General features: G+C 39.5%; 1 protein-coding gene across 2 annotated transcripts in view; it reads left to right on the forward strand.

The window, feature by feature from the left end:
• Positions 1-26,451, forward strand: part of SUGCT (succinyl-CoA:glutarate-CoA transferase) — a 719,796-nt gene that overhangs the window by 594,671 nt on the left and 98,674 nt on the right. The gene's annotated exons all lie outside the window — the stretch shown is intronic.

Consider the following 26,451-nt stretch of genomic DNA (forward strand, 5'->3'; position numbering starts at 1 on the left):
GAACTCTCCCTAGGTTACTTTGTAATGTAAATCTTGTCCAGAGGTAGTTTTTCTTTTGGTTTTTTTTTTTTTTTTGACGATTTCATTTATTATTTTTTTGTTTGTTTATTTTAGAGAGAGAAAAAGAGAGCGAGTCAGGGAGAAAAGCAGAGAGGGAAGGAATGGGAGAGAGTCTCCAGCAGACTCCCCACTGAGCGTGGAGCCTGACGCTGGGCTCCCATCTCACCACCTGAGGTCATGACCTGAGCCGCAACAAGAGTGAGACACTTAACCGACTGAGCCACCCAGGTGCCCCCCAAAGGTAGTTTTTGAGGAGGGTGAGCCCCAGACTACCTTCCATGAGTCTTATTCTTAAGGGTTTAGACTTTTTGGAAGGATATACGGTATATATAAATGAATCAATAGGTTTAGAAGCACATTACTTGGAACCATGGATTGGTAAAGCCACTGAGGCACTCATCCAAAAGACATGACTGATACATTATTAAACATCACACTGTGTGGAAGAGATTTTCTCTTAGTTTGAACACAGAAGCAATTAGTAAATGCCTCTTCCATGTGTGGAGTATAATGCAATTCCATATAGTGTTCAATACATATAAATTCCTGTGTTCCTACTTTGCTTTTCCTAGCTCTTTTTATTGTGCCCCTTTGAAGTAAAGTATCTCCCCCCCACTCCCGCCCCCGGCCCACACACACATTTTTTTTGGTCAGTAAAATATCCATGTGGCACATTAGGGTGACATCCTTCAATCTGATAAAGTTATTTATAAGCTGTATACATCATAAACCACATCTGTACTTTCGAGTAATGTTTACCATCTGAAATGAATCTACCAATAGTGCTGTGTAAGTGATTTGCTTCCTGGATCAGCTAGCTTGGGATCCAAATACAGAAAGTGAACTGGCCAGAGTTTTCTACGAACTTCCTATAGGGCTAGTGAAACTTCTAGCTAACTAAAATAATGAAATGCTTCTGAAGTATGACAGAAAAACTGGGAGTCGTGCCACTTCATAAGCACATCAGGTCCATTTCTGTGAGACCGGACCTCGGACCCTCACCATTCCTAAGATTTCGGAATTTAGCCGGAGGTAGATGGGCTGGGTTTTGCTTCTCTCCTTCCCAGCAGGCAGAGGAGCTGCTGCTTTTCCTTTTCCTTTTGCTTCTATTTGCAGAAAGGTAATAAAAGCACAGATGCCTCAACTGATCATTGGACAGCTGAGCATTTACCCTCTGGGATGTCCTATTTCCTTGCAGTCATAGTTTGCTGAAAGAATGAAGTTTGTTTTGATGAACAAGGGCAGTTTCTGAGTACTCATTCCTGGTAATGGGCTCCTACTTCTGATTCTGACTTCCAGTTAAATTATAAAACCACAGGAAATCTCTGACTAATTTGGTTTTTAAGAGGAAGTTCTTGGCGGAAAGAAAAAAAACAACAACTATGACTTTCCAGGGAATAGACTTACTTATCTTACGTACTACATCCCATTTGTACATAATTAGACACATATTGAGGATGTTGAGCTCGTAACACACGACTCACCATAGCTGTCTGTATTTGCTGTTTCCATGTTCATGAGGGAGGACTTTATTCCCTTCCATCCCCAGGTCCTACCACTTAGGAGACACTTGGCAGCTGGTGCCGAATCAGCAAATGTTATCAATATTTATATATTTCCTGTCTATTTCCTACCAGGATTCTAGGCACTTTGTAACAAAACATACATGACGTGGAACAATAAAATTAAGATAAGAAAAAGACCAGACATTATGTGAAGAAAATGGCAAGATATTTATGACGAGGGCTGGTGACTGGCATGAGATCACTGAAGCGCTAGACTCTATAACTCTAAATTGAAGCAAGGAACAAACTCCTGATTAAATGCATTGTTTTCTTATTCTGAGACCACAAAACACAAGGGGGATTTCTTCACATGGGGGCACCAGCAAGTGCAAGGACATTGCTGAGGACTGTTGCCACATCCGACCCTCGTCGTGTCTGTCTGGCGTAGCTGGTCTCTCCTCTCTCCTGTTTAAAAAGATCTGGGACTGGCTGAAGGAAGTGGCCTGGAATCTGAGATCCAAGTGCAACAAGTGGTTTACTGACCTCTCCTCTGAAGTCAGTTCAAGGCTGCTTAAATATGTCTTATATATGCAATATATGTGCTTATTACATATGTGATATATTATATGGAAATATATATATATATACACATTTATAATATGACTTATATACAGGTGTTTATCTCATATACATGAAAGCCAAATTTCTATTGGAATCAACCCTAGATCCTTTATTTTTTTTAAAGAGAAGACAAATTAGAGGCTGATAAAACTTTAACAAACTTGTTTTATTTAAGGTTTGAGAAAACAAAAGGAAAATCCTTTTTTAAAAGATTTTGTTTATTTATTTGGGGGAGAGAGAGAAAGCACGAGCAGGGGGAGGGGCAGAGGGAGAAGCAGACTCCCCATTGAATAAGGAGCCCGATGCAGGGCTAGATCTCATGACCCCGAGATCATGACCTGAGCCAAAGGCAAACACACTTAAGTGACTGAGCCATCCAGGTGCCCAGAAGGAAAATCCTTTTACGCATCTACTGAGCCACCACAGAAGGGGACTTTGGCTGCTAAAATAGGTGGCTGTTGTGATACACTGAGGGTCGTCAGGGAGTTGGGTAGCAGAGACCTCTACTTTCTTCCCTGCAGCCTTTCCATGACTTCCCTTTTTTTTTTTCTTTGTGCTGTCCTTTAACTATTGGAATTCACTAAAACTTTCTGGTTTTTTTTTTTTTTCATATTTTTTATTTATTTATGATAGTCACACAGAGAGAGAGAGAGAGAGAGAGAGAGGCAGAGACACAGGCAGAGGGAGAAGCAGGCTCCATGCACTGGGAGCCCGACGTGGGATTTGATCCCGGGTCTCCAGGATCGCGCCCTGGGCCAAAGGCAGGCGCCAAACCGCTGCGCCACCCAAGGATCCCCTAAAACTTTCTGTTTTTATGCTTGGTTTATATGCACCCTTCTAGAGATAATCTCCTAAATCGATATTAATTGCTTATACCTACCTTAAAATTTTCTCAGTAGACTTAATCCAAGTTTCTAGTTCCCAGAATTGTTATGCTCTAGCAAGTCCCAAATTATTTTGATGTAGAAATTGAATATTGCCCTATTTGTACTGCTTTAAATCCTTCGACAGCCTTGATTTGGGAGGATATATTTTTTTGACAAGGAATCCTTCAGAGGGAGTGAAGAGAATGTGGAACTTTATAGAGAGGGGCAGCAAGCAATTCGTGAAGAATAATACCTAATTTCATGGAGCGCCTGGGTGACCCAGTTGGTGAAGCGTCCAACTCTTGGTTTCAGCTCAGGTCATGATCTCAGGATCATGGAATCAAGCCCAGCATCGGGCTCCACACGCAGAGTAGAGTCTGCTTGGGATTCTTTCTCTCCCTCTCCCTCTGACCCTGAGGGAGTGCTTGTGCACTCTTTCTCTCTCTCAAATAAATAAATAAATCTTAAAAATAAAAAGAAGAAGAAGAAGAAGAGCTAACTTTATAATCAGGAAAACAGCAATTAGAAGACCGTGTAGAGGGATCCCTGGGTGGCGCAGCGGTTTGGCGCCTGCCTTTGGCCCAGGGCGCGATCCTGGAGACCCGGGATCGAATCCCACATCAGGCTCCCGGCGCATGGAGCCTGCTTCTCCCTCTGCCTGTGTCTCTGCCTCTCTCTCTCTCTCTGTGACTATCATAAATAAATAAAAAATTAAAAAAAAAATTAAAAAAAAAAAAAAAAAAAGAAGACCGTGTAGAATGAGTGTTGCCCTGGCACCAGGCAGTCCCAATTGGGATGCCAGCCCTGCCATTTAAACTAGTGGGGTGACCGTGGCAAATTACATAGACTCTATGCCTCAGTTTCTTTGTTTGTAAAATGGGGCTAGTATACAATGAAAGGAAATAATCCATAGAAAATGCTTGGCACACAGTAAACATTCCTTAAATATCGCAGTTATAACCTAGTGTCTACTACTCGGTATGCTCAAGGCACTTAACTGGCAGACGCCCATAAAGGCACCTAAGATGTTTTATCTTCTATTCCAGCATAGTAACTCCCAGAGAGAGATTACACGTGGGGTACAGTGAAAGAAAAGGGGAGGCTTCGTAGCACTGCAGTAATCTGGCAGCCAAGTTGCCCGGGTGTGACCTCAGATGGGTGGGCTCCCCTCCACCGTGGAGGCACACTCTCTAACTGACAATACAGGTGCTTTTTGGAGCAGGCATTTCCATGCAAGGAACAAGCTTAATTATCAAGGGAGGGATCAGTGCTTATAGCCAGAGGGCTGTGTACTAAGAAAACAAAGGATGATATATAAACAAGGCACAACACTTGCATGGCAGGTGAAAGATGAATGAGGTCCTTACGCAGGGCTCTCGAGACAGAGCAGTGTGTGTGATTGAAAGGCTGCACTGACTATGTATATTGTGTTTGGAGAAACAGGTGAGGCCCCCGTGGGCTGTCAGATGCCGAGTAATATATTGGTAGGAATGGTATCACGTTATTGTTAGTGACTCCTTGCTCACTGTTAGCTAAGGCAGTAACTTTTTCTTTACGCAAGGATTTCGTGACCTTAGGGATTTCTTTTTTTGCCTTCCACAAGTGTACTTTTCCATGCTTTATACAAAGATGTCATGATTTCTTTAGGAGAAAATCCATTATCAGTGTCCCCTGGAAGTTATTCTTTAGCTTATCCAAGAGATGTGAATTCATGTCTGCATTTCCCACTCACAGTGGTTGGCTCCCCAGTGTCAGAGGCTAGGAAAGCCGCAGCATTTGGTGAACTGTCCTCCAAGAACCCTTCCTCGTCTTCAGCAATAGAATCCAACCCACTGGAAGTTCTCCTCTCTCATAAGCATTTTGCATTAGGTGAGTCCCAAGGGCCGCTATCATCCTGTCTCATCACAGGCTCATACTTCCTGACAAATGTAGGCCATTCCATCAAAGACACTCACTTATGCCTTCATGTCTGATGGTGATGCTGAGGTTTGGTTTCTTCCAGATGAATCATCCTGTTCAGATTAGAACTTAGCTTTTCAAACTTTTAATTCTCGACAACATCCCTAGCTTTTTAATAGAAATGTTTTGGCTAGCTCTGAGTGCACGCAGCCCAAGGATGAAGTTCTTAATTACTCTAGGCAGAGAGAATTTTGCCTACCATAGAAATGTTGTGGTTCTCGATACCTATGTACCAAAATAAGTGATGTGTATTTCTTTCATCTTTTTTTTTTTTTCGTATTTGGGATTATCTTATTCATACAAATTTGTGTCTTGAATATTTTTTAAAGATTTATTTATTTGAGAAACAGAGAGACAGAGAGAGATGTGTATGAGTAGGGGAAGAGGCAGAGAATCTCAAGCAGATTCCCCGTTCAGCATGGGGTTTGATCACACAACCCATGAAATCATGTCCAGAGCTGAAATCATGATTTGGATGCTTAACTGACTGAGCCACCCAGGCGCCCTTGTATCTTGAATTCTTATTTAGTAACTTTCCTGCATTGTCAAAGAACTTTGTAAACATAATTTTTAATAGTTTTTCAGTGTCCAGTCATGCATTTGTATCATTATTTATTTATTATTCTATTTTTGAACATTTAAGCTACTACCAATTTGTAAATGCTACAAATATGTGGAGATGAACCTTGTTATGTATGAGTCTTTTTCCTTTTTAAAAGTGGTATCTTTAGAGTTACTTGGCCAAAGGTACATATTTAAAGTTATATATAGGGGGTGGCTGGGTGGCTCAGTTGGTTAAGTGACTGCACTCAGCTCAGGTCATGATCCCAGGGTCCTGGGATAGAGCCCCATGTTGAGAACCTGCTTCTCCCTCTGTCCCTCTACCTGTTTGTGCTCTCTCTCAAATAAAAAAATAAAATCTTAAGAAAATAAAGTTTTATATATGTGGTATAATTATAAATAATATATAATTATATATATTAATATTTTATTTATAAAGTTATATAGCTGGATGTATATGTATATATCGTTCTCAAAAAGTTATATAAATTTGGAGCCTTACCTTTCAGGTAAAAATTATGTGTCTTCTTTCACTCTTGAAAAGTATACCTTATTTAAGAATATACACATTTAGAAATATTGTGGTTAAAATCTGGTATTTAATTGTTGTCTGAGGCATAGAGTATCTTATTGCTTGACTTTCTTTAACTAGGATGGCTTTTTTCCAAAGAAGTATACTTGTTTAGGACTAAACTGGAGCTTTAGGAAAGAAGTTTCCTGAAGGCCCTGCCTATGAAAAAGAGGGACTTCACAACTTCTTTGAATATATATATAATTTTTATCTCATGTTAGTAGAAGGTAAGATTTGGAATACAGCTGTCTCACTGGAATGCTGTTCCAGAGGTCCAGTTTGTGCATGCTGTGTAACAAGGGAGATTTCCTAATATAAAGAAGGCTTTATATAACAAAATAATAACAATAATTACAGCTAGATGTATTAATGCTGTGTGCCAAAAGCTGTTCAGGGCTTTATGAATATCTTATCTAATAATCTCAGTAACCTTTGAAGCAGGGACTATTAGAATTCCCATTTGCAGGTTATCAAACTGACACAAAAAGATACTAACTAAACACCTAGCAGAAGAACTAGAATTTTAACCTAAAAAGTCTATTTTAGAACCTATACGCTTAGCTGCTACCCTATGATTTTCTCTTTTGCTAGGATCCAAAGTGGAGTTTATTCTTATGGAACTTTAGTCTGTGATGCCTGATACTGTTTACTCCAATTCAAATAAAATTTGTTGAGCGCTTGCTGTGTACCAAATAGTGGATAAGCACCTCAATACATTGTTGTTTGTTTTTAACCAACACTTAGGAACACCTATCTATACGAGATGCTGTGCTAGGGGGTAGGGATATAAGAGAAGTAGGTATGCTCTCTTTTCTCGGGGACTCTATTGTATGTCCACAGATGATTGGAAACGAATGTGATAAATGATTTATTAGTGTAGGATTAGAAGAGGAAGCACACGTTGTTCTGGGCTGGCAAAATAAGATGACAAAAGTAGTGCCATTTAAGTAGTTTTATAGGATACATGTTTGCAAAGAAGAAAACTTTGGGTTGTGTTTGTGTTGGAAGTGGAAGTGTGTTAAAAGCCAACATGGTTTGAAAGAGTGCAGTGTTCAAGAATCTGGAAGTGTTTGATGCCATATTTTGGTGAGATGTGACTGTAAAAGTAGTCCAAGGAAGGGGCATGCAGGTTTTTAGGCTTTATCCTATGGGTCCACCTACAGGTGCCAGGCAGATAAGGCCAATGAGTGAATCAGACCAGGTAACCAGGATAGGGAAAACAGGAAAGGATATGCCACAGCTAAAGACCATAGCAGCCTCTCAGCTCATGTAGGTTATCCAGGCTTTGCAGACCCTCTCGTCTTTCGTGAAAATGCAGAAATCCAGATGTATATGTAAAATCTCCACATTTTTCATCTCGGCCAGTAAGATTGAAAATGATGATGTATTGTGCAAGCCAGAGAACACTGCTTGGGTGCATCCTCTGGTAACGCAGAGGGGCTGTGGAAGAAGATAGGCCAGAGGGAAGGCATGGTCAGATCTGAACTCTAGAGAGACAGTTCAGATGGTTGGTGTTGTTGGTGATAGATGATGCCCATGAGGAGACCCACTCAGAGACTCTTTAGTGGTCCAGGCAGGCGGTTCTGAAGTCTTGACTTATGGCTATCTTCAAAAAAATAAAAGAGGCAAAGGGGCATAGTTGAGAAGTAATAGAACTTGGTCATGAATTTAACTCGACTCTGGCAAAGGTGGCTGGGTATAAAATAGGAGCAAAAGTCAGGAATACATCTTAGAAGGTGTGGGGCTGAGGGAGTGTGGACTCGGAGGAACAGCTTTGATGTATGGTGACAATGAGTTATATTTGGATTCTAGTGAACTTGAGAGCCTTTCAGGCTATTCAGGTAAAACTAGTTGAAGCCATTCCAGTTCTCTTAACAAGGCTATGAGGTAGGTCACATTAGCCTAGTTTTTAACAGTGCAGAGGTTGAAGTCCAGAGAGGTGAAAAAACTTTGTTCAAGTCCTCAGCCTGGTTAGTGGCAGAGCCAAGATGGGTGAGTGTTCCTGCCACTCATCACCATAGCTTTTAGACAAGATCGAGATCTTCTGAAATACCTGTCAAATGTTCATCATTTCCTTATTGAGTACTCTGAGTACTCTTAAGTCTCTGAGTACTCTTACATTATAGGGAAATACAGATCATTCACAAAGCATGCTTTCATTCAGTAAGGAAAAACTTGGGAAAGTCAAGAGTTGGGAGTCCCCAGAAAATAACCATGTGCTGCCACCAATGAACCAAAATAGCTAAGATGATATGCATCTTCATTTACGTGCTGTATACCTCCATAAAGCAGCCCCTGAACCTGAGCTCACGTCACCTGCATCAACAAATCGCTGAAATAGAAGAAAGAAAAATTTGATGTGAAAACAGTATTTTGGTTTTAAGGGTATTATTGCAAATGGCAAAGCTCCAAAAGGTGCAAAACAGGCCTAAAAAAGAATATTCCTTCATGAAAATACTTTCAATAAAATGCCAGCTATTTGATAGAAGTCTGGAGGCTGCTCAAAACATTCCTGTCCCCATTATATAGGACCCTGAATCTCAGTTGGATTTATAAGATTAGGCAAGCCTTTGGGAGGAAGGGTGGAAGGTGTGTTGCTTAGATAGGGGTGCATGAACTAAACAGAGGATTCCAGCACCTGAGGATCCATCTTATGTAACTGAGGAGCTAGACACAGTGTACCCCAGGACTTCTGTTACAGATGACCACAAACTAGAAGGCTTGAAATGGCCTCTGTACATTCTCTGACAGTTCTGGATGCCAGCAGTCCAAAATCAAGGTGTTAGCAGGACCCTACTCCCTCTGACAGCTCTAGGGGAGAACTTTCCTTGCCTCTCCCAGCTTCTGGTGGTTCCTGACGTTCCTTGGTTTGTGGCCACTTCACTCCATCCTCAACTTTTCCACTCACGCTGCCTCCTCCCCATTTGGAGTGTTGGTTTTATCTTCTCTTGTCCGTCTTTTATAAAGACACTTGTGATGGCATTTGGGGCCCACCCAGATAATCCAGGGTCATCTTGGCATTTTAAAATCCTTAACTGAATCACATCTGCAATGATTCCTTTTTTTTAATTTTTCCCAAATAAGGCAATAAGGTGATGTTTGTAAATTCCAGGCATTAGGGCTTCGTATCATTGAGAGACCATTATTCAACTTTACTACATACACAGTATGATGGTTGATTCAAGGACTACGCTACACAAGATGTGTGTTTGACCACAGGGCTGACCATGGGGCTTAGGTCTAAAGGAAAATCTTCATTGAGAATAAGAGCAAAATGTCCAAATCAGACTAGTTGTGTCAGGTCTGAAAGATAAAACATGGTTATAAATAGGAACACAGATCACACAGCTAGAATTCAGAAGACAGTGTTCCCCATGATACTCAGGTTAAGCAAACCAGGGACAAGAACCACTTTTCTGACCACTGTATTGAGATGTGACACTGCCATGACTATCTAGGCTGAAAAATGGGTCTATGAGGCAAGTTGATAACATGTGATTGTGATTATGAGCCACTGGATGCAAAAAGTCAGCTGGGAAAATGCATGTGTCTGAAAGGGGCTCAGGCCAAACTCTCAACTGGGTTCACGTCTCTCTCTTTTGGTTTCTATGTATCACCGCCCCTACCCGCCACCCCATATCCAATGAATTCAAGCCAAAATTATATATACATGACTCAGCCTTTCTGGCTGATAAAATCTCTTGGCATATCCAAAGGGTCACTTGCCACAAAGTTATCAGTGACCCTGCTCATACTTATCAATATTATCTCCCCTACTGCTAGTCATACAGACTCCTTCCTAAAATACTTCTCTTTATCTCTTGCCTCAGAGCAAACACACATCTGCCTCCAACAAGCAAACTATTTCCCCACCAGCACACATTCCCCTGAAAGCCAGACCAACGTGTAAAATGAAAACACAGAATTTATTAAATTTTTTACAACCACCACCTCAGTGCTTTTGCGTTAGAAACATGCTAACTGCCATAATGGTTCTGTTTGTTTCTGAATCAGAGCAAATGCTGTGAATGATGAATCAGGTGCAAGAGGATAATGGTGCGCCATGGCCGTGATCTGTCCGTGGTCACAGGACCATCATTGGATTGCCTCTTGGGTGGTTATGGTTCTCTAGAGTGGCTGACATAAAGCAAACAAATGATATTGCTTCCTCATGGTGGAGGACTGAGTAATCATCACATTTATCAACTGCTGTTCTGCTTTGTGGCTGTTCGGATATCGTGTGTGTGCCACGACATCATTTCCTCTGTGGTTTCCTGATGCTGAAAGTCTTTCCTGGGTAAACTGATATCATACTGTATCGAGAGTGATAATGAGACAAACATATTTGGCATGCGTGACTTTATTAAAGAAGAAATTGTTAAGGAAGCAGATGCTGATGCTTTGTTACGTCCCGCTGTCCTTCATAGTCCTGTGGACTTAGTAAGGAAAAGCTTGACTATACCAAATAAAGAGATGTCTTATTGTAATTAGCTCCCAAAGGAGATTTGATCTCAATAGAGTTTACAATACACTACCATCAAAGGGACTGAAAGGAAGCCCTCCATAAAATATTGCTTGTGTCTTTCTACATCTGAGCTTCCAGGCAGCACTCGAACCAACAGACGAAATGACAAATTGCTAGTGGCACTCATTTGGAATATTTGGTGTCCCCAATGATCCTTTCTTCCTATATCTGTGTTGCACTCAGGTCAGGAACACTAGAATCTTATTATAGTGGGAAAAGGTACTGAACACTTAAGAGATGGTATAATGTGGTGGAAAAAAAAATATGCTCTGCTGTCAGAGAAGCAAGAAGATGCCACTTTTTCCCTCTGTTTTTTTTTTTAAATATATATATTTTATTTATTTATTCATTAGAAACACACACAGAGAGAGAGAGAGAGAGAGAGTCAGAGACACAGGCAGAGGGAGAAGCAGGCTCCATGCAGGGAGCCCAATGCGCGACTCGATCCCGGGCTCCAGGATCACACCCTGGGCTGAAGGCAGGTGCTAAACCACTGAGCCACCCGGGCTGCCCTTTCCCTCTGTTAATGATATTAAAGTTATTTTACCTCTCCAAGCCTGAGGCTTCATCTATAACATGGAAATAATACCACCCACTTCCCTGGGCCAAGGGGTGCAAATTGCCATCCACCCGTGGATGGTCTGCAGGCGCTAAGCTCCCACACTCACCCCTGACCTTTCTTTACATTCACGCTGGCTTTTTTGTTGTTCTGCTATATTTTTATCCAACTGACTTTTTTCCTTGTCACACTCATTTATTTCTTTTGTCCCTGAAAGAGTAGAGTGGTTGGCAGTGATTCACATTTAAGTGATGATTTCTTGACCAGCAAATGAATGTTAATAAGAAATGTGATTATTTCCATGGCTTCTGAAAACAATCAAGAGCCATTCATTAAATGAATTAGATAAGGTTAGGCATCTTAAGCTGAGCACTCAAATCTTTGCTAATATCTTCAGAGTGTCCAGGAAGAAGAGGACTATATCCAGTAAGAAAGATGACACGTTTAAAACCTCCTGACCTGGGGTTCCTGGGTGGCTCAGTCGGTTAAGCATCTGCCTTTGGCTCAGGTCCTGACCTGAGGGTCCTAGGATCTGTGTCAGACTGTCTTGTTCAGCAAGGAGTCCCCTTCTCCCTCTCCTCTGTCCCCACCCCCCACTCCCCGCTCACGTGTACTATCTCAATTTTTTTTTTAATTTTTAAAACCTCCTGACTCATCCTTAGAACTAATCAGAACTCAGTTTTCCCACTGGAAAATTGGGAGGTTCTTAACGAAAGAATTAATTTGGTTCTTGCTACACAATTGCCCTGCTGACAACCCCTGGGAGTGGCTCCTTTCACAGGGCTAGAGGGGAAAAAATGCTTTCTCAAACTCCACCAAAGTTTGTAGCAACTAGTTCTGGGATAATATCTTAAAAGCCCCACTGCCAAGGAGGATTGAGTTAAAAATGTAAGTCCGGACTTCTAATATCCTGACTTTAGAGTTCATAAATCACCTTCCTATTTCACTGGATTCTATTGTATTTCCTCTTTCTTTTAATAGTCGTTATTTTTCTTATCCCCTGGGCTAATTAATCTTGGGAAAGTTGGAGCACCAAATTAAGCCTGAAAAATGTAGCTTAGGGAAGACATCCAGAGGAATGTCACACAATGACATCCAGAGGATGGATGACAACAGTGGACCTCTGTTTCTGTCAGTGTGGAGGACTGTGTGACCTGAGAAATCCTGCTGGTACAAAAGTCACTAGAAAACATTCATGCAGAGAAGCATGCACTGGACCAATGCTGGCTAACATCTACTGGCTTAGAATTTGGACTTGATGGGCCTTAACAAATGGGGATAGAACAAAAATCCTCAGCACACACCAGATGGGAGGTTGGACTTCTGAAAAAAACTTGGACATCCAAAAGTCAGCATTCTCAGTGGGTGAACTAGGTGAAACACAAAACAAAACAAAAAAATTTCAAACCCTTCACTGAATGAAGAAGGAAAGAGTTGGGAGTCTAACCTGTCTTGACTTTGGCTCTTACAGGAAAGCTATAAAGAGAAAAATCTCTCATGAATGTCTTAGCCACAAACCTACTCTTCTGCATATAGGGCAAGAATTAATTCCACCGGGGGACCCAAAATATACAAGCATAAAATTTAATGTGGTCCCATTTTGGTGGTGCCCCTGAGCACTGGGAAGAAGCAAATGCAAATCATCTTTGGATAAAGCACACCTGCACAACAGAGAAATTAAAGAGGAGATTAGACATAGCATAAGAGAGGATTTGTGATCTGCTAACATAGATGTGAATAAATTAATTAGAATTCACCAGAGAGCAAATGTAAGCGATGCAGAGACCTAGAGAGTGATCAAGTCCAAAGCATAGCTAATAATGTCTAATATATATCTAATTGAGCTCCAGAAGAAGCTAGAGAGAATTGGTAGAGGTGAGCTTTTGAACGTGGTTGGGAACTTTCCCGGAGCTTGTGAAGACCTAATTTCTCGGAGTCATGAAGTATTTATTAGAGACAAGATAGATGACATAAAAATTGCAAAGCTTACATAAAAACCAAGTGTGGCTGAGACTGATGGTAGAAAACCAAAAACATAGAGAGGATGTTTAATCAGTCAGGTTACCTACACAGAAATGACCATGAAGCCCGCAGCTCAATTCTTAAAAGCAAACAACGATGATCACTAAACTGTGGAAGCATATCATCAGTGTGCCAACAGGAAATAACCATCAGCTTAGGAGTGTTTATCCAGTAGAGCCATTATTCAGAATGGGGCAAAATGAAATAACTTCTAAGAAGATAAAAACAAAGAGGATTTACTCTGAACAGATGACTAGGGAAATTCTCAAGAACATCTCATCGGAAGAGGGAATACAACTGCTGAAAGAAGGTCTATGATTAAAAAAAATGTAAGCCAAAAATAGGGTAAACATGTAGTAAGCTAAAAACCATTGACTGAAAAAAAACAATATTGGTATTGTCTCATTTTTTATTTAAATAAAGAGAACCCAACTATTGAGCAACAAGAACATAGAACTGTTGTTCCCAAGCTATCTACTGGGAAGATATCCTAGTATCTAGGATACTCACAGCATCCTAGTGAACACACAGGGGGACCAGAAGTTACTAAAAGTTTCTAGGGAGACACAGCAGCATCTGTTGGACACAGCATGGAATGCTAGCCCAAGGCAGTTCACGGTTTCAATATTGAATTCACTATGTTCCTTTCGATTACATCTTATCTGTATTAAACTGAGTTTTCCGATGGTTGTTTCTATGAAAAAAAAAAAAAAGCAAATACCAAGAGAAAAATACATACTTAACAAGAAATAAGGGCAGAAGTACATAATTTTATTCCAAGATTTGAGATGTTGTGCAGTGCCTAATAAGCACACATGTCCTATGAGAAAATAATGGTAGTTATTTAGGAATGAAACAAAATTATTACTTCTTCTTTCAATTTATCTATCACTTTTTTTCACATAATTTCTAAGTTATTGGGATATAAATACATGGAAAGTTGTTTTGACCTAATTATTTAATAAACAAAACAAAACAGAATTAGTTAATAAATGAAACAAAAGATTTTTTCCGCCTAGGGACACTGTGAGACATTATGAATAGGGGGAGCAGACAAAGTTTGGGAACATATGGAATGTAAATTAGTATGGGGACAACTGGATGGGTATTCGATAGAAATTTAATAATCCTGATTCATATAAACACACTAAGTCCTCCAGTTAAAAGACTGGCTAAGTCCTGTGATTTTCTATTTTCAAGAGACACACCTAGAAGATAAAACTTAGAAAGGTTGGTTGTAAAGGCACAAAATGATACATGAAGGCAAAACAAACCAACATGAAGCTAATGTAGCTTTATTAATGTTAGTTCAGACTTTAAAACAAAATTCATTACTATAGAAGTCACCCCATAATAATAAACATTTCAATTCACTGAAAAGATATAATGATTCTAGAATTGTATAATAAGTCATAAACAGTTTTAAGGTAATAAATTTGAAAAGTTAGTGAAGTGATTGAACTCCTAGAAAGTATGCGTTATTGAAACTTAAGAAAAAAAAAAGGAAAATCTAAAATGCCCTATATTGACTAAAAGAACAAATCAATAATGCAAAGTCTTCTCACTAACAAAGCACCAGTCCCAGAGAGTTTGCAGGTGAGATTCCAAGAGATGTGAAGGACCAGATATTCCAAATGCTTTCAGGAAATAGGAAAAGAAGGTTTACTCTAGCTCACTTTACAAAGCAGAAATTACTCTTGTTAAGAGAACTCAACAAGAGCAATACAAGAAAGGAAAAGTGCAGGCCATTCTCATTCATGAAATAGATTCAAGAAAATATTAAAGCATGAGCAAACAAAACTCAAAAATTGTTTTTTTTTCTTGAAATGTAAGATTGATTCAATATTAGAAAATTAGTTCATTCCTCATGTTAACAGATTAATGGAGAAAAAAATATGTGATCCTCTTAATAAATGGATGAAAAGAATTTGATAAAAGTCAACATCTTTGGTAAAAGTTCTCAATAAACTAGGGATAGATTCTTTAGCCTAACACAGTATGCCTATAATGCTTGGGTGCAAAAATAATGATGAAACATTAAGTATAAAATTAAGAACAAGATAAAAATGCTTTCTGCTAACACTTTCAATATATTGGTCATCCTAGCCAATGATATAATATAAGAAAACAAAATAAATGGTATAAGATTCGGAAAGGAAAAACAAAACTGTACTTATTCAGAGATGATATCATTAACTTTAGGAAAACCAGCAGAATCTACAAATGAGTTATTAATAAGGTATTTGGCAGATACAATTTTAAAGTAAATTTCATTTCTATATGCTAGCAATAAACATCAAGTTTTATTTTTAAAAAAGATCTGTTTTACCTTGACAGCTAAAATGGGGACTGCTTTTGTAAGGGATAAATGTAATGAAAAATGTGCAAAACCTTTATGAAAAATGCTAACACTTTATAAAACATATTAAAAATGACTTAAATAAATTGAAATTATTAAAGTAAATGTTTAATGGGTAGTAAGATAATATTGTAATGATGTTATTTCTGCCCAGTAGAATTTTCCTGGAACCTGACAGGCTGACTTTAAAATTTATAGAGAAAAGTAAAGGGCCAAGAACCCCTGAAGACCAGGAACAAGGCAGAGGTGTGGTGGGGATCTTGCCAAATGAAACAGTGATACTTATGATGAAAAAGAGGGATTTGGTCAGTGTGTTATTGGCCATGGGGTAGACAAATGTACCCACTGGACAGACTAGAGAGCCCAGGAATAATCCCAACATGTGCAGAAACGATCTACAGCAGAGCTGCTATTACAGATTCATGAGGAAAGGAAGGACTGCACAAAATCATTCTGGAGGAAAAGGAAAATTGAATCCCTTTTCACATCATGCACAAAACTCAATTCCAATCTTTCCAAAAGCAAACATAGAAGACCAAAATTCAAAAAAAAATTATAAAACTTTATTTTGAGATAATTATAAGTCTTCACGCAATTGTAAGAAATAGTACAGAGATGCCGGGTACCCATTACCCAGGTCCCCAGTGGTAACGTCTTGCCAAACTATCTCGCATCATTAACAACCAAGGTAGTAACCTTGATACAGTCAAGATACTGACAGCCCCATCACAAAATCCCTTGTACTGCCCTTGAAAGCTGTACAACTGCCATCTTTCCTGGACCTTCTACCTCAAATCTGTTGTCTGTCTCTGGAATTTCATCACTTTGAGAATGCTTTGTAAGTGGCATACACTATGTAATCTTCAGGGATTGGCTTTTTACACTCAGAACAATTCTTTAAAAAAAAGATTTTGTTTATTTCTTTGCGAGAGAGCAGAGTGAGAGAGAGAGAGAACAGAGCAAGAGAGAGAGAGAGAGAGAGAGAGCACGAGTTGGATGGAGGGGCAAAGGGAGAAAGAGGAGCAGGCTCCACACTGAGCAGGGAGCTGATGGTGGGGCTCCATCCCAGGACCTCACGTTCAGAATCTGAAATGAAGGCAGATGCTTAACTGACCGAGCCACCCAGAAGCTTTCAACACAATTCCATCAAGATTCATCCAGGCTAAAAAAAAAAAAAAAAAAAAAAAAGATTCATCCAGGCTGGGACACCTGGGTGGCTCAGCAGTTGGGTGTCTGCCTTTGGCTCACAGCGTGATCCTGGAGTTCTGGGATCGAGTCTCATGTTGGGCTCCCTGCATGGAGCCTGCTTCTCTTCCCTCTTCCTGTCTCTGCCTCTCTCTGTGTCTCCCATGAGTAAATAGATAAAATCTTAAAAAAAAAAAAAAAGATTAATCAAGGCTGTTGTGTGAATCAGTAGCTTGTTCCTTTTTATTGCCTAGAAGTATTCTATACTATGGATGTACCACAGTTGGCTTCAAGACCCACTGATTGAAGAACATCTGTGTTGTTCTCAATGTTGGACTATTACAAAGAAAGGTGCTATGAGCATTCATGTGCAGATTTTTCTATGAACATAACTTTTCACTTATCTGAGATAAAAGCTCAGGAGTACAGCAGCTGGGTCATATGCAACTGCAAGTTTAGTTTAGTTTTTTTGTTTTTTTGGCTTTTGTTTTTAAGAAACTGCCAAACTGTTTTCTAAAGTGGCTGTACCATTTGACATCCTCCCTGGAAATTTGTGAGTGATCCAGTTTCTGATTTGCTAATATTCGATGTTAGTTTTGAAAACTTTAGCCATTAGTATTGTGTCATTATGCTTTTAGTTTACATCTCCTTCACAGTTAGTGATATTGAGCATCTTCTCATGTGCTTATTTGCCATCTGTAAGAAGATATCTTCTTTGGTGAAATATCTGTTTATGTCCTTGCCTATTTTCTAATTGGATTTTTTTACTGCTAAGTTATGAGGGTTACACACACACACACACACACACACATACACCCACATACACACAAGATACCAGTCCTTTATCAGGTATGTTGCTTGCAAATATTTCTCCCATTTTGTAGCTTTTTTTCCCATTCCATTAACATGATCTTTGCAGAGGAATATTAAAGGTTTTTCCTAGGATTTTAGAGCTTTAAATTATACATGGAAGTCCATGATCCATTTAAGTTAATTTTTGTATAAGGAATGAGATTTAGGTTGAGATATTTCTTTTTTTTTCTTTTGATTGTTCCAGTACCATTTGTTTGAGAGGCTGTCCTTCTTCCTCCATTGCACTTGCACCTTTGCCAGAATTATTTAGGCATGTTTTGTGTGGATATATTTCTGAGTTCTCTATTCTATTACATTACCATACTCTTTAAGTATCTATAAATATATAGTATCTATCTAGTATACCTTAATATGAGGTGGACTGATTCTCTTTCATTTTATTCTTATTTTCAAGACTATTTATTCTAAAGTCTATGTCTTTCCATATAGATTTTAGCATAAACCTTTTTGCAAAAAACTCTGCTTGGATTTTGGTAAGAATTGCCTTAAATCCATAGATAAGTTTGAGGAGAATTGACATCTTTACTATGTTGAGTCTTCATTTTTTAAAAAAGATTTTATTTGTTTATTCATGAGAGACAGAGAGAGAGAGAGAGACAGAGAGAGAGAGAGAGAGGCAGAGACACAGACCGAGGAGAAGCAGGCTCCATTCAGGAAGCCTGATTTGGGACTCGATCCCGGGACTCCAAGATCACACCCTGGGCCGAAGGCAGGCGCCAAACAGCTGAGCCACCCAGGGATCCCCTATGTTGAGTCTTCAAATCCAAGATCATGCTATGCTTCTTCATTTATTTAGGTAGCCCTTTGATTTCTCTTATCAGCATTTTATAATTTCCAACATACAGAGTCTTACTTATTGTTAGTTAAGTTTGTATCTAAGCATTTCATTTATGTTTAGCAATTGTTAATGGCACTGTGTTTTTCATTTAGATTTCCTTATGTTGATTGTTGGTATACAGAAATGTGATTGATTTTTGTGTTGATCTTGCATACTATGACCTCATTTACTAGTTCCAGGGGTATTTTTGCATATCTGCTGGGATTTCTATGTGGACAATCATGTAATCTGTGTGACCTCTTCCTTTTCTTATATTTCTTTTTATATTTCTCCCTTGTACATTTACTTATTTATTCTATTATTTTTTCCCTTACAATCTGTGTGCCTTAAGCAGATTATGCCTTTTTTTCTGGATTTATTTCCATGGCTAGAACTCCTAGTAATATGTTGAATAAGAGTGGTGAATGTAGACATCTTTGCCTTGTTCTCAGTATTAGAGCAAAAGCTTTCAGTTTCTTACCATTAAGTATCATTTTATCTTTAGGGGTTTTGTAGAAACACATTAATTAAGCTAAGATAATTTCTCTCAATCCTTGACTTGCTGTGAGCTTTTATTATAAATAGGCCAATGTTTAAAATTTTTAATAGGAAAATTTAGGAGACTGTGTCATCCAGAGTAGGGAAGAATTTTATAAATATGTCATAAAAGATATAGAACATGAAGGGAAAAATTCAATAAATTTCAGAATGCTGAAATTAAAAACTTCTGTTCATCAGAACACCACAAAATGAGTGAGAAATAAAGCCATAATATTTTCAATTTATGTTCCAATGACGGATTCATAACCAGAATACATAAAGAACTCATGGACCAGTAAGAAAAGATAATTACACAAATAGAAGAAATGCAAATGACTTGAACAAACATTTCATTGAGCAGAAAATAAAAGGCAGGGAAAACATATTCAGTCTCATTAGTACTCAAGGAAATGCAAGCAAGTTAAAGCTTCAGTAAGATATCCATGCAAAGTGATTAGATTGGCAAACCCTTAAAAACTTTGATAATAACAAGTTTTGCTACCGTTGTAAAACAACTGAAAGTGACACTCAATACTGGAGGGAATGCTATTACCTAATATTAAAGATATATGTACCCAGTGTCAGCCATAGTAGCTCTCGATATGTGCCCTAGAGTAATTGTTGCATGAAGAGATGTTTAGTATGACAGTAGTGTTTGTTGTAGTAAAATAACTGGAAACAATGCAAAAGCAGAGTTAATACGTTATGATATATCTATATAATGGCATAACTTACATGAAGGGCCACAATTGGCTCATGGCCACATATTTCAAAATGGATAAGTCTCAAAAACAATGTTAAAGAGAAAAAGCAGGGATCCCTGGGTGGCGCAGCGGTTTGGCGCCTGCCTTTGGCCCAGGGCGCGATCCTGGAGACCCGGGATCGAATCCCACATCAGGCTCCCGGTGCATGGAGCCTGCTTCTCCCTCCGCCTGTGTCTCTGCCTCTCTCTCTCTCTCTGTGACTATCATAAAAAAAAAAAAAAAAAAAAAATTAAAAATAAAAATAAAAAAAAAAAAAAAGAGAAAAAGCAAATCAGAGAAGACTACATATTCATGATTTCATTGATAGAAATCTTATAAATGGTGAAAACAGGCAGTAAATTCTTAGAGACATAAACATAGAGGATACAAGGATGAAAAGAAGAGAAGGGAATAATAAAATTCAGGAGAGTGATTACTTGGGCATAGAAGAGGGCGGAATTGGGATAAACTTGGTGCTATAAACACTTGGAGAATGTTCTACTGCTTAAGTTTTTATGAGTACTTATTAATCTATGTATATATGTTATAATATCTATTTGAATGACTAATATTTGTATTTTTTAATTATAAAAAGGAAGGAAAAGGCTGTGTCATGGGCAATAGCACCAGAGTAAGCTTAATTATAGCAATTGTTTCAAAAGAAATAAGAAAAACAAAAATATCAGCACTTAAATCTGATCTCTATGATCTAAGTAAAGTTAGGAGTTTACTTGTTCATTTTTTTTCATGAATTTTGTGTTATTTTTGCTTTTTTGTTTTGTTTTGTTTTCAGGATAGTTAAATTTACTTTTAACACATTAGTTGTATGTTATGCCTTTAGTTATGTAACTTTTCCATTATGAATTCTGTCAAGCTGTAGGATTGACACAGTGGTAAAGGACGATGCCATAAATGAGATCACTCCAATGCTTTGTTGCTTTCCAAGGTATTACTGCATGTTTTGGAAATGGTTTTCTGCGTTTTCCCAATGAGGAAGAAAGCTATGATAATTCAAGTGTGGTAGCTTCACATGACACATATAATGTGTATGCTCATTGTTTCCCCTGAATTCCCGGTCACCCTTTCTGCCTTTTCTTCACTCTTAATGACCATGGTCTTGCAGAGCTTCTCTGCATAGCCTCTGCAGTGTCTTCTGCCCTGTGCACTATGTGTAGGGAGGATTCCAGACACTTGGAAAGCTTTAGGAAACTGAGGGAATTGCAGCAAGGCAACGCTGGACCTCGATAACTAAGTTTCTACAAATGAACATATTTTGGGAAGCCAGTAAAACATTTTTGTGTCTAGAGAAATCTAGGGGTGTATTAAAAGCTTAAAAGAGACAACACTCTCGAATCATGCGCTCCCCCCCCCCCCCTTAAGTAATGAAACCAAAAGGCACCTTTTGCTAGGTAATTACATTTAAATAAATTAGTCAATTAATTTTAAAAATGTAGTTCAATAAACTCAATAAAATATTATTCAGCATCTATCAGATAGTGCCAGATAAAGTTCCAGGTGCTGAGGATATAGCAGAGGGCTAAACAAATATTTTTAAATAATAACAGTCTGGTGGATACCATTTAATTTGAAAGTCTACCTTCTAGGACTGTAAGCTTCTTGAGGGCAAGGACCTTGATTGTTCTGCGACCTAGTTTTTCCTCAGCACTTAATAATGCCTGGCACACCAATATGCATCTAATTACCACTGATTATTAATCATTGTATTATTATGTTTAATATATATTTATACCCGAAAGCCCTACAGCTTGTCCTTGTTAGAGCCAACGTTTAAAACCAGTCTACTGATAATGATAAATAGTTGCCATTAATTTTGAGTTTACTCTGTCCGAGGCACTGTGCTCACCCCTTTATACTTCTATCTTACTTAGTCCTTAAAAACTCCTGAGACAAAGATATTATTGCCACCTTTTTACTGGGGAGGGTTCTGAGCCTTAGAGTACTTAAGTGCCTTGCCCAAGGTCACCTGCTGGGTCTGTCCCCTTCAAAATCTGAGCTAGGCTGGCGCCTAAGTCCTTCCTTTCTTCATAGCCTTTGTATCTGTAGTAACCTTGGCTCCCTACGAAGGCGCAGTTCAGTTTATTAACTAATTGGGCTACATGATGCCAAGCAATCCTTGGGCTAGTTTTCTTTCCCCAGTGAATGGACTAATTTGTTTCACAGAACTTGACCACATCAGCTAGTTATTCTAATGGTAAATCAAATTATGCCTGACTTTTTTTTTTCTTTTACTGAGTCTCCAACTGGCTAAGAGTTAGGGTCAGGCATGCCTTAATTATAATCCAAACTCAACCATTTATTAACTGTGAACCTTGGGTAAATTCTCAACCTCTTTAGGCTTCCATCACCTTATCAGTAGAAATGCAAATGAGAGTAATTCCTGCAGGGGCTACTTAATGAGAGGATTCAATGGAGAACAGCTCTTTCCCTTCCAACACAAAGCCTGACCCCTCAGGAGTTTTGTTGGGTAGTAACTGCTGGTATTATATTTATCCTTGCAATTGTTAACCTAATGTTTTATCTCAATACTATCTTTGTGCTCTGCCTTTTACTGAACTCCTTGACCTATGTACGTCCTGCTGCTTCCTTCCGAGGTAGACAAAGTTAATTACTTGTTGCTTATTGGATTTTCCTCTTTCACCGTGGAGTTTAAACTGTTGTAAAAATTGGCTCAGGTCTCTTATTCCCAACCCTCCCTTCTAATTATAGGCACTTTGAATGCAAGTTCATTCATCTTTTTCCTGCCAGCCCCTTCCAACATCCAGTATATAGGTGCTCTATGATGTTTGTTCAATGGAATGAATAGGTCATGTCTCTATTCATGGTTAGTGGCGAGGTCACTTCTCTGTTATGCATCATTGTTAGTGTCATTGGCGGTATTATATTGATTTTTAATATGATCTTTACACATATCGTTTGTCTATGTCACTTAATGCCGGTAGTCTGTCTCTTTTCACTTGAATATGCTTTGCTGCCTCTAATCTTGACCCAGAGCTCTTGATTTCCTTAGAGATTTTCACCACCTATAGAGCGGGTATCGATTTTTTTATTTTTTTTACATTTCTTTTTCTTGTTAGTGCTGTATTACAGACTTTTTCTGCCATTCCTGCCATAGGACTTTATCAAAAGACGTTCTTACTTTCACTTAAACTTTTTATTTCCCACATCACTTTAAGGTATACATTTTACTGTTCCCCACCCCCCATCATTAATACATTACCATTTGACTCCGTCATTAGGCTGTCAATCTGTGAAACTCTTGAAGAAGAAAGACCTTATTTTAAATAGGCCTGATGCTTTGCTAAAGAGGTTGCTGCACTCTACATTTCTATTCTTGTCGGGACTAGGCTTTTGAAATAAGGAGAAGAAATGAAATTTAGAAGAGCTACGCAACCGTGAAAGATCTAGGGAGGACAAAAATCAGTAAAAGAAGGACAAAGCCCACTACAAAGTTCTAGGGACGGTTCCTTGCTTCATTTAAAAATAACTAAATGCGTACCCCAAATGCCCTGAATGGCCAGGCAGAGAGGTTCCAGGCATGACATTTCCTTAAGAGAAAATGGTATTGGAGGTCCCTAATGCTGAGGTCCCCATTCCATTGTTAGTGGTCAGAAAAATAAAACACTTTATTTTCTTAAATATTTTATTTATTCATGAGAGACAGAGAGAGGGAGGAAGACTCAGGCAGAGGGAGAAGCAGGCTCCCTGCAGGGAGCCCAATGCGGGGGACTCAATCCCAGGACCCAGGAATCACGCCCTGAGCCAAAGGCAGATGCTCAACCACTGAGCCACCCAGGTGCCCTGAAAATGAAACACTTTAAATCTGAATTTCTAGGTTACGGTAACAGAGATTGGGGTGTTGAGCCCGGGTGCAAAAAGGGAACAGGGAACATTTAGTAACCGTTCCCCAAAAGATGTTATACAAATGTTGGTGAGCACCAGGTCCTCCATTTCCAGTGAAGTTTGGGGGAGACAATACGCCTGAAGTGCAGCAGGAGAGATTTATGCTAAAATTCAGTCAGACTGCCTGGGTTCTGAGATTCTCGAATATGTTACTAAGCAGAGCAGGACTCGCCCCACAAACAAGGCTGGAGAGTTTTCCAAGATTCCGAGTCATTAGGCAGGGTTTCCAGGGACAGCAGTGCCACAGCCCCAATTGTTGGCGGAGGTAACCTGACCTGATTCTCGAAGACAGCCTATGGAATTGTCTTGACCTCGGACTTTACAGAAACAGGTGGGCAGCGACCAAGCAGGGGAATTCATCCATCCTTTGTGGAGGGGAGGGCGCAGACCAGCCCGTTTATTCCATGATTGTACAAATGCTGTGGCAAATGAAAAAGTGCAGTTAACTTCCTGTGCCAAGCATGAGAACACTTTATGTTTCTGCTTGAAACAGAATGATTTTCGATGCAAAGGAACTGATGAGGCTAAGATTAAAAAGTTTCGCGTTGGGAATATCATAGACCGACAGTAATGAGGGTAGGGCCGAAGGAAGTACAGTCTCTAAGCTGCATCTGTGAAAAACCTGCATCTACTGCGAGCTCTTGCTTCCCAAAACTTTGACATCTGGCCCTTGACCTTTACCGACTACCCTTTCACGTTTGACACTTAACGTTTCCTCCACGATTAAAATTCAGCGTTAATTAATTTCAACAGTATCAGTGAAGTTATATTTAGCTAAGAACACTCACTTTTGTCTTCTGTGAGTAGCACTGCAGTGTTATTACAAAGAGGTAGTCAGGAGGGCAACAGATACGAGAAGAGAAGAATGATTCAGTGTGCAGATAATTGTTTCGAGTGAAATTTAGCTTGGTATTTTTGTTCCTGTCCTCAGTAGAACTGAGATTTAGCACCTCGCCTTGGCATTTAGCCCCCACCCCCACATAGGAGGAGGCTGTGCTGGGCGGGTGCTGAGAACGAGCCACACCAGAGTTAAATTATAGCTCAGTTCTAACACTGGCAAGAATTTTCTCTGGCCAGCTCCTGGGTGCAAAGCTGGTGATTCCGAAAGAGAGGCAAGGCATCCCTAGAAAGGATCTCCATATGGTGTGGCATCGCCCTCACTGAGGGGGGTTGACACGGTTGCTTAAAGAACATCACCCCAAAGGTGGTGACCATTCCCAAAGAAAACAGTAGAAGCCAGAATATTGAGACAGAGCAGAGTTACACTTGTAGCCCGAAAACGTCACTTGTGAGGTTGTCTCATTGGCTTACTCCATAATGTGACCAAAAAGCTCACTGGAAATGAATAGAGCCCAAGAAATTTGACCTCTTTCCCTGAGTTTTCCAAGGGAGAGAACATTTCTATTAGGCTTTTTTATTCCAAGCTCTTTTAACTCTGTGTGAAAAAAAAGACTATGATAAGGGCGTGGATGTGCAAATCTTGTTTTTACCTGAAGCTCAAAATGCTGTAGAACCATTACAAATGCTGCTCTTTGAAATATTAAGCATAAAATCCTGGTCCATAAGTTTACTGTGCCCACTGAAACACTTTTGCCCCTAAGATCCCTGTTCAGAGCAGGAAGAGAGAGGCTCTCCATTTGGTAGGCAGTACGGCTGAAGTAAGTTCATACATACGTTGCCCATATATGTTTCACTGAACAATCAGTAATAGTAAATTGAATTTGGGGGTTCTTTGAGACAGAATAGCCAGGAGCCTCCAGTTGTCAAAAAACACATAAACAAAGGAAAACAACTCTGTAGCATTTTCATTTGTGTTTCGCCAAATGTTTGCCTCCCATAATTCAAACTTCATGTTCTGGAATCTAATTCCATGCCCTGGTCTCATCCTCTTGCCTTTAGCTTGAAGGGCTCTTGATCCCTGGCAGATTCCATGTTCCTGCCTACCCTATAGGAAAAATGAAAGTCAAGAATTTAGGTAGGTCTGTTCCAGTAGTCAAGCAATTCGACATCAAGTCACATTTCTGCTGCTCAGGTCCCTGATAACATGTCCCTGTCCTAGTAACTGGCCTTGAGTCTTAACCCCAAGGTCAAATCCACCTCGTGCTCTTGAAGGGACACCAAATAACTATATTGGTCCCAGTGCTTGGGAACCTCACCAGCCCTCTAGGATAGGGTCTCTGTTGTTTTTGTTTTTCCAGTTTTCTCCTTGCCAGTTCCCATCGATTCCTAGTTCTGAGATCTAGTCTTATAATTATGGTCTTATTACCATTGAAAACATGTTTGGTTTCAATCTTGTGCTCAAGCCTCTGACTCAAGTCCACTTTGGGCTCCTGGCTCTGCTTATTGCTAATCACAGCAGCCCTGAATCTGTCCTCTTCCAGCAGTCACTGGGCCTTCTGGTTACTCTGATTCACTTTTCAAACTGGACTGACTCCCCACACCTTCCACTGAATAAATTGCCGGGAACACGTGTACCACCCCCGTGGGCTGCTGTGTTCCAGGTCCTGGTTCTTCTCCCATTCTCTCCTTCTCCAGTTGACTTTGGCCATGTCCTGTAATGAGGTAATGCAGAAAGAGGCTGAGCTTTAGTATTCAGAGGATCAAACATAGATGAAAGGGGGAAAATCATACCCTATATTTAGGAGCAAATAACATTTTTAAGAGTGGTGAGACTTTATAAAAAATGTAGTGTGCTAGTCCTGGAACCTTCTAATTCTTTTTGGTTTCACTTGGTTTTAATATAAGATGGAAATATTTTTATTTA

This window comes from Vulpes vulpes, chromosome 5, assembly GCF_048418805.1.
Source record: "Vulpes vulpes isolate BD-2025 chromosome 5, VulVul3, whole genome shotgun sequence".
In the NCBI taxonomy this organism is placed as follows: Eukaryota; Metazoa; Chordata; class Mammalia; order Carnivora; family Canidae; genus Vulpes; species Vulpes vulpes.